This window comes from Pinus tabuliformis, chromosome 7 (genome assembly GCF_031772625.1).
Source record: "Pinus tabuliformis cultivar Carrire ecotype Pingquan chromosome 7, CPIR1, whole genome shotgun sequence".
NCBI lineage: Eukaryota > Viridiplantae > Streptophyta > Pinopsida > Pinales > Pinaceae > Pinus > Pinus tabuliformis.
In genome coordinates, this window is record NC_142293.1 from 1,149,703,836 (window position 1) to 1,149,719,343 (window position 15,508).

A 15,508-nucleotide genomic window follows, 5' to 3' on the forward strand; every position below is an offset into this window, starting at 1 on the left:
GTAGTTCAATGCTATCGTTTGTTAAAGTCTTGAATGAGTAAACATTGCTCAACTGTAAAGGATCATTTGTGAAAGTAAATGGTACGTGGGTTGATTTTGAGATTAGTATATATAGGAGACACTCTTCTGCTTATTAGAATTTGCAGGCGCCAGTAAAATTAGGATTAGTGTGTTTGCTCTTTACAGATTTTACAGTGTAATTCATTAAGAAATAAAAAAATATTATAAAAGTTTAGATAGAACTTTTTTATAATTTGAATTATATATTTTCCAAAATATTTTTTAATTAATATTTTATATAATTATTACAATAAATAAATGAATGAAATTAGCATCTCTTGCAATAAAATAGAAAATGATATAATGCTTGTAAGTAACCAATCTAAAATAGAAAGTGATGTAATGCTTATAAGTAACAAATTTATTAATCAAATACTAAAAATTCGTATTTAAATCAAAATGTGAGCCCGAGAAATCTAAGAAGTTGTTTGGTTTTTAGAGTACTAATGAGAATTTCGTAAAAATAATATATAAAAGTTAAATGTTTTAAAGCCACAACAATGGTCATACATAAATGCCCTTGGGTTGTGTTTTTTATTTATGATGAAAATAAAAAGGACATATACAATGTAATCACATCATGATGTGATTTTGTATTAATGATAGGGATAGGGTTTTATAGATAACAATTTGATTGCATGATGCAGATGGAACTTCAATCAAATTAAAAAGCATTTTTGTTGCACTTCAAATGCTATGTTTGAGATGCATAATTTTTCATGTGACACCATAATTTTTTCCACACTTATTAGCAATATTAATGGCACAACATTATACATAGTAATTGAATTTGGAGGGGCCTTGGGTATGATTCCTCTGATATAGATTGTAAATGAGTCTCACCATGTGTATAGTCAAACAGGTCTATGCTTCAATCCTAAGTATTGTGGCATGAAAAATAGACGAAATCCATTATATGAAGATCATCAAGTCCATTTGGGATCTAAAGCCATTATGGAATATTTGAGGCTTTTCTTTTTTGTTTTTTATATGACCACCATAGGCATAATCACAGACAATGCATTTGATTTTGAAGTAGATTTTTTAAATGATATGAGATTTTTTAACTCCTAAATTTGGGTGCAGTAAGTTCTACGACATATAAAAAATGTCGTTTTCTCTTCTTATTCTCGATCCTCTTACTCAGAAGCAACTCATCCCTCGGCATCCTATGACCCCCAAAATATATGGGCAATCAATGGTTCATAAATAAGATATCCCGTTAAGACCCATCCTTACGGTGTTTCCTTTGCAACATCTGATGCAAATGCTAATAATAAAATCCATCCAAACAAGTTGATGCTAATATCATGCAATGCCAAAGAAAAAACAGTCTTAAAGATCCATCTGATTAAGCAGACAAATTGAAAAATATGCATCCTTCTGTATTTTAAGATAATTCTCAAACCATAGCATTCTGCCTCATGTTGCGCACCCCCAAACTAATGTCTTGTAATATCATCAAAATAAAAATAAAATATCAAGAACAAATTTTTGGAAACATAATTTCGCAGTTTTTCTGATATTTATAATTGGAAGAGTACAGAGGTTTACAGACAACATATGATACCAGATTTGACTCAGGAGAGGACATTCCTTACAACGTTAAAATCCCTAAGAAAACAAAGAAAATAATTTATCCGCCACCTATACATGAGGCGATCACCAACACAGTAGTAACAGTACATATGTACTGTCAAAAGTACAATTTGAAATCTAAAAACAGCACATTAATGCATTTTTTACTGATCTACGTCTTCATCAAATAAGTCGTTTAAAATCCATGAATTTTGATCTTATCTTTCTTCACCAAACCAGCCTGCAAGAGTAAATTCATCAATCAGAAAAAAATTGTTTTAAACTAACAGAAACCATGTTTTAACTTTTAAACTATAAAAGAAGTTGCAATTGTGCATGGTTAGGAAATTACATTGATAAGGAACTGAGAAACGTTCTTCCTTTGATCACCTTGAAGCTGGATAACCTAAAAAACAAGTAAACTTGTATGAGGAACAATACCAGAAATATCTTCCAAAATCCCTAATTGAAATGGATCATAAGATGACTTGTGCAATACCTGCCCCAGCTCTAGATCCTGCACAACAGTACCATTGCAACATAACTCTTTTTTGAAATCTTTAAGAATCTTATTATAATTATAATCCTTCCGAAGACCTTCAATTGTAGTCAACCACTTTCTTCCATTCCTTTGTTGTATACGAACATGTACATAATCCTTTGTACCCGTCCAACATCTTCCGCTTTTGGGTCCTTGAATGGGTCTGTGACATGAAAAGGGAATCAGGCTTCAGCATGTAATAAGGGGGTGGGGCAGCGGGCCTTTAATTGTCAAACATTATATAATTGTCCTAGTGATTTCCCTTTTCACAGTCAAAATCTGGAACCCAAAATAAATGTGAGCATAACGAGATTTCAGACCTCAAGAAAGAGATGACTCAAACGTGTATCGTTTCACATCTGATAATAAAACGAGCCTTAAAGAACAGGGTTCGGTTGCATTCAAAAAAACGCAAGGGAGATACCTCATCTAACTAAAATAAGAATTATTGCATAACTAAACCCAGTTATACGAGAAACATAGTTTTCAAACTATGGAATGCCTCTTGTGCAGGCAAACATGATTAAAAAAGCAACACACAACAAAATGCAAAGTTAACTTGGTGGATGGATAATTAATCTTTGCACCAGGGTTTTATTCTCTCGATGATCTGGACCACCTCTATAGCACGAAACGAAGGCACAAGACTGAGATTAAACCCCCATCAATTTTAGCAGAATAACTACCCATCAGGCCTGTAATCTAAGCTGTGAAGGAATTCGGTCATGTTTCTCCAATTACTTGTAAACCAAAATTCAGAGCTATTTCACTCTTGTGAGCCAAAAGGTTGTCATATAATACTGAGAATGTAATAAGATCCCAGGAATTCATACAGCATACAAACGCTTACACTGGAGTCAAATGTGAAGCAAATAAACCTGATTTGATCTTTGTTCACAATCTTTAAAATAAACATTGTAAATAGAATAAAAGCTACGGGGCATAAAATCCTGTCTGAAAAACACAAAGATCGCCAAAAAGAACCACACACGCTGAAGCTTACTATATCCATACCCAGATAAAGCCGCCGTTAGCTAAGGCATCAGTAATAATTCTGATATTGGGATGGTGCAACTGAGAGGTCAAACATAACCTGGTGATTATTAGGAACCCATTGTACCCTGGATTAGGTGGTCTGTATCATCACTTACAAGAATTCCATCGTGAATTTTAACATTTACAAATTCAATCATAGCAATCTCAGTGACCCAAAAAAGCCTTGAAATCAACGGTGATGTGGGTACAAATACATCCGAAAAACAACGAAAAATGCCGGCAAAAACAATACATCAGAAAGTACCCTTCTATTGACATAATAGCGTCCAAACTTCCCTATAAAAAAAAGACACATAGAACACAAGAGCACTGCAACTACCAACCAAATAATGGCCAGATGTTTTACTTTTTCGATGTCAGCACTTCCACAGAATTTTAAGCCCAGCAGATTAGCGATCCAGACATCATAGAAACCCAAATAACCCTAACCCTAACAGTCACTAATTCAAGGGACTCCCATGAGGACAATGAACCCCAATTTCGCAGTTTTTCTAATATTTATAATTGGAAGAGTACAGAGGTTTACAGACAACATATGATACCAGATTTGACTCAGGAGAGGACATTCCTTACAACGTTAAAATCCCTAAGAAAACAAAGAAAATAATTTATCCGCCACCTATACATGAGGCGATCACCAACACAGTAGTAACAGTACATATGTACTATCAAAAGTACAATTTGAAATCTAAAAATAGCACATTAATGCATTTTTTACTGATCTACGTCTTCATCAAATAAGTCATTTAAAATCCATGAATTTTGATCTTATCTTTCTTCACCAAACCAGCCTGCAAGAGTAAATTCATCAATCAGAAAAAAAATTGTTTTAAACTAACAGAAACCATGTTTTAACTTTTAAACTATAAAAGAAGTTGCAATTGTGCATGGTTAGGAAATTACATTGATAAGGAACTGAGAAACGTTCTTCCTTTGATCACCTTGAAGCTGGATAACCTAAAAAACAAGTAAACTTGTATGAGGAACAATACCAGAAATATCTTCCAAAATCCCTAATTGAAATGGATCATAAGACGACTTGTGCAATACCTGCCCAGCTCTAGATCCTGCACAACAATACCATTGCAACAAAACTCTTTTTTGAAATATTTAAGAATCTTATTATAATTATAATCCTTCCAAAGACCTTGAATTGTAATCAAGCACTTTCTTCCATTCCTCTGCTGTATACGAACATGTACATAATCCTTTGTACCCGGTCCATCATCTTCCGCTTCTGGGTCCTTGAATGGGTCTGTGACATGAAAAGGGAATCAGGCTTCAGCATGTAATAAGGGGGTGGGGCAGCGGGCCTTTAATTGTCAAACATTATATAATTGTCCTAGTGATTTCCCTTTTCACAGTCAAAATCTGGAACCCAAAATAAATGTGAGCATAACGAGATTTCAGACCTCAAGAAAGAGATGACTCAAACGTGTATCGTTTCACATCTGATAATAAAACGGGCCTTAAAGAACAGGGTTCGGTTGCATTCAAAAAAACGCAAGGGAGATACCTCATCTAACTAAAATAAGAATTATTGCATAACTAAACCCAGTTATACAAGAAACATAGTTTTCAAACTATGGAATGCCTCTTGTGCAGGCAAACATGATTAAAAAAGCAACACACAACAAAATGCAAAGTTAACTTGGTGGATGGATAATTAATCTTTGCACCAAGGTTTTATTCTCTCGGTGATCTGGACCACCTCTATAGCACGAAACGAAGGCACAAGACCGAGATTAAACCCCCATCAATTTTAGCAGAATAACTACCCATCAGGCCTGTAATCTAAGTTGTGAAGGAATTCGGTCATGTTTCTCCAATTACTTGTAAACCAAAATTCAGAGCTATTTCACTCTTATGAGCCAAAAGGTTGTCATATAATACTGAGAATGTAATCAGATCCCAGGAATTCATACATCATACAAACGCTTACACTGAAGTCAAATGTGAAGCAAATTATAATTGTCCTAGTGATTTCCCTTTTCACAGTCAAAATCTGGAACCCAAAATAAATGTGAGCATAACGATATTTCATACCTCAAGAAAGAGATGACTCAAACATGTATCGTTTCACATCTGATAATAAAACGGGCCTTAAAGAATAGGGTTCGGTTGCATTCAAAAAAACACAAGGGAGATACCTCATCTAACTGAAATAAGAATTATTGCATAACTAAACCCAGTTATACAAGAAACATAGTTTTCAAAGTATGGAATGCCTCTTGTGCAGGCAAACATGATTAAAAAAGCAACACACAACAAAATGCAAAGTTAACTTGGTGGATGGATAATTAATCTTTGCACCAGGGTTTTATTCTCTCGGTAATCTGGACCACCTCTATAGCACGAAATGAAGGCACAAGACCGAGATTAAACCCCCATCAATTTTAGCAGAATAACTACCCATCAGGCCTGTAATCTAAGCTGTGAAGGAATTCGGTCATGTTTCTCCAATTACTTGTAAACCAAAATTCAGAGCTATTTCACTCTTGTGAGCCAAAAGGTTGTCATATAATACTGAGAATGTAATCAGATCCCAGGAATTCATACAACATACAAACGCTTACACTGAAGTCAAATGTGAAGCAAATAAACCCTGATTTGATCTTTGTTCACAATCTTTAAACTAAACATTATAAATAGAATAAAAGCTACGGGGCATAAAATCCTGTCTGAAAAACAGAAAGATCGCCAAAAAGGACCACACACGCTGAAGCTTACTATATCCATACCCAGATAAAGCCGCCGTTAGCTAAGGCATCAGTAATAATTCTGATATTGGGATGGTGCAACTAAGAGGTCAAACATAACCTGGTGATTATTAGGAACCCATTGTACCCTGGATTAGGTGGTCTGTATCATCACTTACAAGAAATCCATCGTGAATTTTAACATTTACAAATTCAATCATAGCAATCTCAGTGACCCAAAAAAGCCTTGAAATCAACGGTGATGTGGGTACAAATACATCTGAAAAACAACGAAAAATGCTGGCAAAAACAATACATCAGAAAGTATCCTTCTATTGACATAATAGCGTCCAAACTTCCCTATAAAAAAAAAGATACATAGAACACAAGAGCACTGCAACTACCAACCAAATAATGGCCGGATGTTTTACTTTTCCGATGTCAGCACTTCCACAGAATTTTAAGCCCAGCAGATTAGCGATCCAGACATCATAGAAACCCAAATAACCCTAACCCTAACAGTCACTAATTGAAGGGACTCCCATGAGGACAATGAACCCTAATTTCGCAGTTTTTCTGATATTTATAATTGGAAGAGTACAGAGGTTTACAGACAACATATGATACCAGATTTGACTCAGGAGAGGACATTCCTTACAACCTAATAATTAAATCAAGATTCTAATAATCCGAAAGCCAGAGCATAGAACTATCAATCATAGCTCAAACCAAGCAAAAATTCAAGTTACAGAAGAATTAAGAAACCCTTGACCTGCAAGTGGGAGTGAAAGCCCCCCGGGACACCGAAGAGAATAATCTTCTTCCCAGCGGCCAAAGAGTGGACGGAAACTTGCTGGAGCTTGCTCTCTTCGTCAAAATAGGCCAGAACGCCATCTGGAATCTTATCACCGACTGCTATGGGTGCCATTGTAAACTCTCTTATCAAAATCTAACACAGCCCACGGGGATTCGAACTCAAGCGCAGCTGCAAATACTCGATCCCAATACCTGAGGACTCTATGGAACAATGTAACTCATTACACTGTGAATTCGGCCAGCTGAATAAAACCCTCGTTTAGAAATTAAATAGAATGGTGTCCAAAAATAAAACCCTCGTTCTGTACCCTGGATGATCTTTCTTCTCTGCGATCTGGTCTGGTTGTGCCGCTGCGGCCGACCACTAGAAAGGGCTTGCGCTAATCTAGAGTTCGAAATTGTGCTGTTATGATCACTGAGTGTCTCTTTGTGATGCAGTTACATGAAGGGAAAGCAACGGGCCCAGCGAGTCCCAACCGGTCACCAACCAATTCAAATCAACGGCTGAGGATAATCTAATCGTCTAACAAAGGATCTAACGGCGTAAAGTGATGACAGAGAGGCAGTTGAGAGAATTGATTTCAGAGGGGAACGCCTTACGGCGTAATTATAAAACTCAACCATTTAAAACTACTTATTCATTTTTAAATTGCCAAAAAAAATTGTTGAATCTAGCGCAAACGTTTCTCCGGGCCTAGAGTGACACATGAAAACATTTATGCATTATGCCATTGCATTCATTACTATTCGATAGAGATAGGTAGACAATTATTGTTATATTCCGGATTCAGTTTTTTAATTATGTTATTGAAGTATCCTTGTTACGTGGGATTTTTTGAACTGTCATCGGGGTTTGAATACGAAAAAATATTAAAGCTTTTGAGCTAACCTAAATCTTGACTTTCATTTTGTAAGATCTACCGCTGGAAGGTTAATAGGAAAGGCAAAAACTTAAATTTGACGACAATTCAGACACTCTGGAAATGGTTTATCTTCGGTACAAGTTATCATGATGATTAAGATTTTTGAGTGGTATTTGTTATTTAGTCCCTGAGCCATTCTGGATTTTGGAATATTTATGTTAAGTAAATTGGATGGATAGAAGAGAAATATATATATATATATATATATTGGAATATTTATTTAAGTAAATTGGATGGAGAGAAGAGAATTCGAAATATATATATTTTTTCCATGGTAGGTTGTAGGTGATATTTTTGAACATTTTGGAATCTCCAATTTAGATAAAGATGTGTCCACGAAGTAACCATACTCTGTTGGACTGGACATCTTGTCTAAAGATCGCAAGGTGTGGTCGATACTTCGGCCACAATCACTATAAACAATATGCACATGACAGTTGTGCGTTAAATATTGTGTAAATAAGAATATACATTACTGGCTTTAAATATTGTCTAAATAAAGAATATATATTAGTGGATTTAAAGGGTGTATATGCAACAATTCAAATAAAAAATCAAAATAATATAACAGTAGTGCATTAAATATTGTGTAAATAAGAATATACATTATTGGAATTAAATGGTGTCTCTGTAACAATCCAACAAAAAATCAGAATAATATTAGGAACCCTGAAGTCCTTTAATTTCCTCTGTACGTTTTGAGGCCTCTCATGTATATCATACAGTCACCAGCGAAGTCCTGGGCAATTCCAATCCAAATCAAAACTCAAAATAATATAAGGAACGTTGAAGTCATTTAGTTTCCTCTATAGGTTTAGACGAAATTAAATGTCTGACCAGCTAAATCCATCTCGAAAGGTGTGACCTCTGCATGTAGTCCTGCGTAGCACCTTTAGCTGGTGTGTGATAATGTGGTGTTCCACATCATCCACGTTGCTGTCAACATAGCAACAACCTTAAGGGATGTCGTCAAGATGAGCAGAGACGCCAATGAATCACAGAGAGAGAAAGCTGTCAACATAGCACCAACCTTAAGGGATGTCGTCAAGATTAGCAGAGACGCCAAGATTAGCGGAGACGCCAATGAATCACAGTGAGAGAAAGTTAGTCGTCATTATTTAATAATTAGTCTGATATATATTGAGATATATATAGAGGGGTAAAGGGTTTTTATATAAATAAGTATAAAATTGGAGTTAAAAGTTGACAATAATATATCAATGGGTATAAAAAATGTTAATGAAAAAATAGATATTTAATATCTAGTGAAAGTGGGGATTTTTAAATTGGGAAAATGTATTGCTTTAATATTGAGTATTTTGCAATATGTAATTAAATTAGAAGTATTATTTACTATACCATAAACTTACTTAATATGAACCTACTTAATATGTCAAAGGTACATTGAGTAAATCTACAGTGATATTTTACCTCGAGACAACTACACCTATTACACTTTAAGAGAACCAAAATTGTTGTGTGAACCTGTGTTTGGAATATCTTTTAATTATTTTCTTTAACGGCTATGATATTTTACCTCGAGACAACTACACCGATTACACTTTAAGAGAACCAGAATTGTTGTGTGAACGTGTGTTTGGAATATCTTTTAATTATTTTCTTTAACGGTATAAATTCAAGATGTTCATATGATTCAAATACTTGTTATGTGGTTTACATATTTGATTTGTTTCTTTAAAGAGTATGAATTCAAGATGGTCTTATTCAAATACTTGTGATGTGTTTAGAGTTTTAGATCGTTTGTGGGTGTTATTCAGACATGATAATAATATAACCTCACGGTTGCTAAACTCAAATATTTGTATAAAAACACAATCCAATAGCATCAACTTGTTCATGTACTCAACAAAGTCATCTAAATGCAATATTTGTTAGTCTATCAGGATGATAACATAAGTTCACAATTAGTTGGTCTCCTACCAGCCTTTCTGTTTCAATAAATTTATTCGCCAGCTGACAGAGATCTCAGTTTTAGTTATATAAATACACCTTTCACAATTCCTCGCGCTCAGGAATTTATGCAAGGGACTGATGGTATCCGATTTTCCTGGTAGATTCTTTAGCCTTTCCTTGCACATCGATGGGTGGACAAATATATTTCTTTTATGCGGGAACGTCGAACAATCACCTATGTCGTTTATGGTTGTTTTCAAAGTGAGGGATGGAGCTCATGGGGCGTTACCAACAGTACGTACGCCTCTGATAATTTGTGAAAAACATTGTGAACGTGCTCAGGATTCTCCGAACTCATCTATTCCCTAAATTTTAAATACATATGTATGGGGAAAAGAAATCAAGGATATCGTGAATAAAGAAAGTTTATTGGGACAGATCATTAGATTTAATTTAAAAACTATTTTATTAAAATTATAAATTGTTTTTTAAGTGGTAATTCTTATTTTTTTTTTGAATCTAGGATAATCGGTAACTAGTGAGAGTTATCCTGAACAGATCCAGGATCAAATCTGACTGGCTGCCACTATAAACCTAGGCTACGTGCAACAACTTGCAAGCCGCACAATAGCAGGTAAATTATGCTCAAATCTGACTGGCTGTCACTATAAACCTCTTGCAAGCTGCACAATAGCAGGTAAATTATGCCTCAACAAGAGCCGAGACGTCCTCATCTTGTGGGTATCACCCAGCGAAACTCACCGCTAAACCCCATATCACTTATTAGCACAGAGTATTCCAACTCAAAAGTTATTCACCGTTAATTCCAAAGATTTGTAAATTATTTTTGAACCTCTGATTTTTCAATTATATAAATTAAATATACTTTATTATTATATTATGAATTGAAAGTAAAACACAGAAGCTATTACTATATTATGAATTGAAAATAAAATATAGAAATTACTATTATATTATAAATTTAGTGATTTTTTTAAATTATATTAAATACAATATTTTAATATAATGGTAATTGATTTTAATTTGGATAATTATGTAGAATTGTTTGATTTCTTTTACTTAAATTCAAATCTTTACAAATTAACATATTTAAGTTTTAAAATAGGATAATTATATGAAATTGTTAAATAAGTAAAGCTAACTTATTACCAAACAAACAATAGCTTATTGTTAATATTTACTCTCGAATGTACTCTCTCTTACATTCAAGTTTGAGAAGCTTATTATTTTTTGTAATACTTAAAAAAATAACATATTAAAAGAAGCTTATTATTTCTTTCCAATGCTAAAAAAAAATAACATATTAAAATACGCTTAAGTAACTTTATTTGAATTATCAATAATTCTGATTTGGTAAAAAGAAAGAAATTATATAAATTAGATATATTCTATTTAACAAATAATATATTAAGATATTATTAAGTAAATTTGTTTAAATTATCAATTATTTTTATTTAATAAAAAGAAAGAAATCATATAGGTTAGATATATTCTATTTACCAATAGAAAATGAGAATGTATAAGTTTTAATAATAAATATTTTCAAAACTATCTTTATGAAGTAATATCTAAATTATTAGATTCTAATTTCAAATCCCTTGTGTCAAAATATTATTGATTCAAATATAAATATAAATATATATATATATATATATATATATATATATATATATATAATTATTATTATTATCAGATCGGTTATAGTTTTATATATTCTAAAAAAGATAGAGGAGCAAGCTCTTATTACATTGGATGCTTGATGGAGTCATGCATAAGGATAGAAGGTCAGGAATGCAATCCCAAAAATCGTTAGACACGAATCCAAAAATTCCAGATATTCCTATTAAAATTATGGCATACTGCCTTACACACTGGGACAACGACAAAATACACTTACATAACATAATTGTAAAAAGCTAGAAGACTAATGTTTTTGAGGTAGTTAACTGTCTCCTCAAGGTGAGCATATTTGTTGTTGTGGGAATCTATTTTTGTCTTCTGACTCTCCAGTTGCCTCTTCAAATTACAGTTCTCAGGCATCATTTGAAACCTCAAATCTTGAATTGACTCTCTTATCTTGATGATCATAAATTTGTTGGCTCTACAAGTAACACATTTCTCATTTTGAGAAGCTCGATCAACTGGATTTAAATCCATGGCTGAGCATTCTTCTACTTTTCTTTTATCTCTGATGTGATCCTATGTGTTGTGTTGTTTATTCTTGATATCTTTGCTTGAAAAATTCCCTGATGTTGTTCCCATGTAATTGTTAGATTGATACCAATGATCCTTCTTGTTGTAGGAACGTTGATTCACCTTCCCTTTGATGTAGCAACAACCTACTGGTTTGGACCAAAACAAGGAGCAGAGGAGAATAATCCTTGCAACAAAGACAACAGAGAAGTAGGGGGTAATGAGGATGCCAGAGGTGAAAGAAGAAATGTGCAAACAACCAAATGGGGAACAGAGCAAAGGAGTTAAGCTCACTATAGTATTGTGGGACAGAGGAGAGCATCGATCGACAGACAACGTGCTTGGAGATGGAATGGGATCGCACTGAGGGGGAGCAAGAAGGCGATTAAGAGTGGAACTAGGACTACGTTGATGGGAGAGATCAATAAAGAAACATGGAGCTTGGTAGGAATAATGTCCAAAAGGATGAGCGAGGAGCAAACTTTGAGTGAGAATAGGAGAGGGTAGGCCGAGATATAAAGGAGAGAGGGGTGTAAAAGGAGATCCATACCGCTTAGAGGTAATGCATACATGGAGGAACGCAATTGGATGTAAATTAACAATCTTCGAGATGTTGAAGTGGAAAATTATGCACAGAGAGGTTCGTGTGGAATCACAGGACCTCCATGCTATGTCAGTTGAAAATAAATCCTTGCAGAGATATGTAATGATGCTGCATATCTTCTTTGTTTTGAACCATAGAATGTCATAGGGATATGAGACTTTTGTCATGATTTTCTCACAAAGTCAATATGACTAAGGAATAGATGTATGGAAAACATCCTCATCCTCTCTTGTTTGCCCTTTAGACCTGGACACTGCCATATTTGCATGGTGGTCTGCTGAACTATTGTTTTCCCACAATATATGTTTAAATTTGATTTTCCCCACACCTTCCAAATTTTGCCTTATTCTTTTGAAGATTCGATGCATGGCAATGTTTGGAGGATTTCTTCTACTGACCATGGCTTCAATTATAATTGTTGAATCTCCCATTATTATTGGATCTCTGATTTCCCCTTTTTTTAGGATCTTGGTTCCCATTAGCAGGCTATATGCCTCAGCCTTATTGTTGGAGGTTTCCCCCAACCCCCACTCATAAGTGACAGGATTTCCCCCTTGGCTTGAGGAGGATCCCTCTTGCACCATCTCTACCTAGTTGTTTCTGGAGGCCCCATCGAAAAAGAGACAACGCTTATTCAAATTTCCTTTCCATGTTATGAATTCTTCCTTATTTAATCTACTTTTCCAGTTTTTAGTTGGAGGTTTGTCATTGGGACTGATATTCCAATTACTTCTTATAGTTTCCCGACAGATCCAATTGCTTTCTTCTTGCTTGAGGATGCTACTATCTATAGCTTTTAATCCTTTCATGTTTATAAATTTTGAAGTGAGTCCCCAAGTTTTTGCCATTACTCTTCCAATCATTGGGGCTTGATCTTTGAAAATACTTTTATTTCTTAAGAGCCAAATCTTCCAAGTTACATAGAAATGATGGGAGACTTTCCCAAAACCTTTTAATGGTTTGCTTGTTCTTCATTGAATAAGGGTAATTTTTTTTCCATTCAGTAAAGAAGTCATTAAAGGTTATGGAGAAGTTGAGATCCATTTCCATAGGATTAGAAAGTTGCTTCCAACAGTCTCTAGTAAATGGGCAGTCCAAGAAAAGGTGTTGTATGGATTCTTCTTCATTTAGGCACATTGAGCACCTTAACAGGCTAGGAAAGCCCTTTCTTTTAAGGTTTTCAACAGTAAGAATTTTTCCTTTTTAGAAGGGTCCAACTGAATATTTTAACTTTGGGGAGACTTTAGGATTTCCATATAGATTTCCATGGTGCCCAGTCTTGTTCATTTTGCTAACCCCCACTAGGATCCCAGATGATTGTATCTTCATCCTCCATTTTTGTTGGGGCGATCCTTTGAGATGGTGCACTAAGAGATCCTATTGGATTTTTAAATTTGGAGGAAGATTTGGGATGTTCTATTCTTGCCAATTTATGTTTTCCGAATGAGAGATAGAATGCAGGGAGGTTATCCCTTAGCTTGCATCCTTTCTTTTATCTCTTGGAAACCTAGAAGAGATGTTGAAGGTTCCTTCCCCATAGTGTTGTCTTCCCATACCTTGATACTCTTACCATTGTTGGGAATCTTTGAAGTGTACTTGACGATAGTAGGTATCATTTTTTTAACTAGCTTCCATACTTGCGAGCATGGCCTTATTGGGACATTTTCATCCAGAAAGTGTGTTCTTTGATGATTCATATACTTCAAAGAAAAAGTTTTTTTCCACCAGTTTCCCTTACCAGTTATCATTCCCCATATAATTTTAGCCCCTAGCGAAGCATTCATCAATCCAGGAAGCCTTATAGATAAGCCTCCCTTCTCATAGGGAAAAATTACTTGTTCCCATTTTACCAAGTTGATTTATTGGTCTCCTTTTTCCCTCCCTGCCATGGAAAACCTCTGATTATTAATTCCATTTGTTTGTGGATGCTGGCCGGAGCCAGAATAATGGAATATTGGTAAATTGGCAACACATTGAGAATGGCTTTGATTAGAGTCACCGTGCCTAGAATGTTCAGCCGCAACATTCCCCAACTTTGGATTTTTTCCTTCATCTTTTCAGTTTGTGTGCTTCACAACTCAACCTTGAGATTTTATTTAGATATGGGAAGTCCAGGGTAAAATAAGTGGTTCCATTTTTCCTGTATGGGAATCTCAAGAATCTGAGATATTCTTTGCATGGTGCAAGAGGGAGTATTACAACCATATATTCTACATTTTACATTATTTAAGAGACCACCAGAAGCCTCCATAAAGTTATCGAGGATTTTTTTGAATCTTTGGGAAATAATGCATGAAGCTTCCCCCATGAACAGAGTGTCATCAGCAAACAAGGAATGATTTATGCTTCTTACACCATGAGAGATGTTCAACCCAGTTAGAGTCCTTTCTCTCCTTCTCTTTTCAAAAGCTCTACTTAACGAGTCATCCGTTATTATATATAGGAAAGGTGAAAGAGGGAAACCCTGCATCACCCCTCTGGAAGTTTGAAAGAACTCACTTGGTGTTCCATTTATCAATGGGGCTATCCATGGTCCCATAATGCAAACATTGATTACCTCAATGATTTCACTTGAAAACCAAATTTATTTAAGATAAAAGTGAGGTAAGGAAGACTTACTTGATCAAAGGTATTGGTCATATTCAATTTTATGATGATTCCATGTTCTTTTTCTAGCATGCTTTAGTGGAAAGATTCCTAGACCACCAGTACATTGTCTATAATCTGTCTATTTGGTACAAAGCCTCCTTGGTTTTCCAAGATAATCTCAGGGGAGAATTTTCTTTATTTAGTTGGCTATGATCTTCATTATTATTTTATAAGAGGAGTTGAATAATGAAATTGGCCGAAATCTGCTAAAGGTGGAAGGTCTAGCATCCTTTAGAATTAATGCCAGATATGAGGATTTGGTAAAAACTCCTATTTTTTCTTATTAAACACATTCCTTATCATTGATACTAAATCATTTTTTATTATCTGCTAGTGTTGCCTGTAAAATGCTATTGTGAATCCATTCGGGCCCTATGCCTTATCCAGATGAAGGCTCCAAACAACTACCTCTATTTCTTCTTTTGCGATTTCTTGCATAATTTCCACATTTTTC

General features: G+C 34.7%; 1 pseudogene across 1 annotated transcript; it reads right to left on the minus strand.

Moving 5' to 3' along the window:
* Positions 1-1,551: 1,551 nt before the first annotated feature.
* Positions 1,552-2,869, minus strand: LOC149251560 (protein translation factor SUI1 homolog; annotated as a pseudogene). The gene is made up of 4 exons (XR_016265445.1): positions 2,866-2,869; positions 2,138-2,342; positions 1,991-2,044; positions 1,552-1,879 (listed from the first exon to the last, which is right to left on the minus strand). The product of XR_016265445.1 is annotated as a protein translation factor SUI1 homolog (transcript).
* Positions 2,870-15,508: the final 12,639 nt, after the last annotated feature.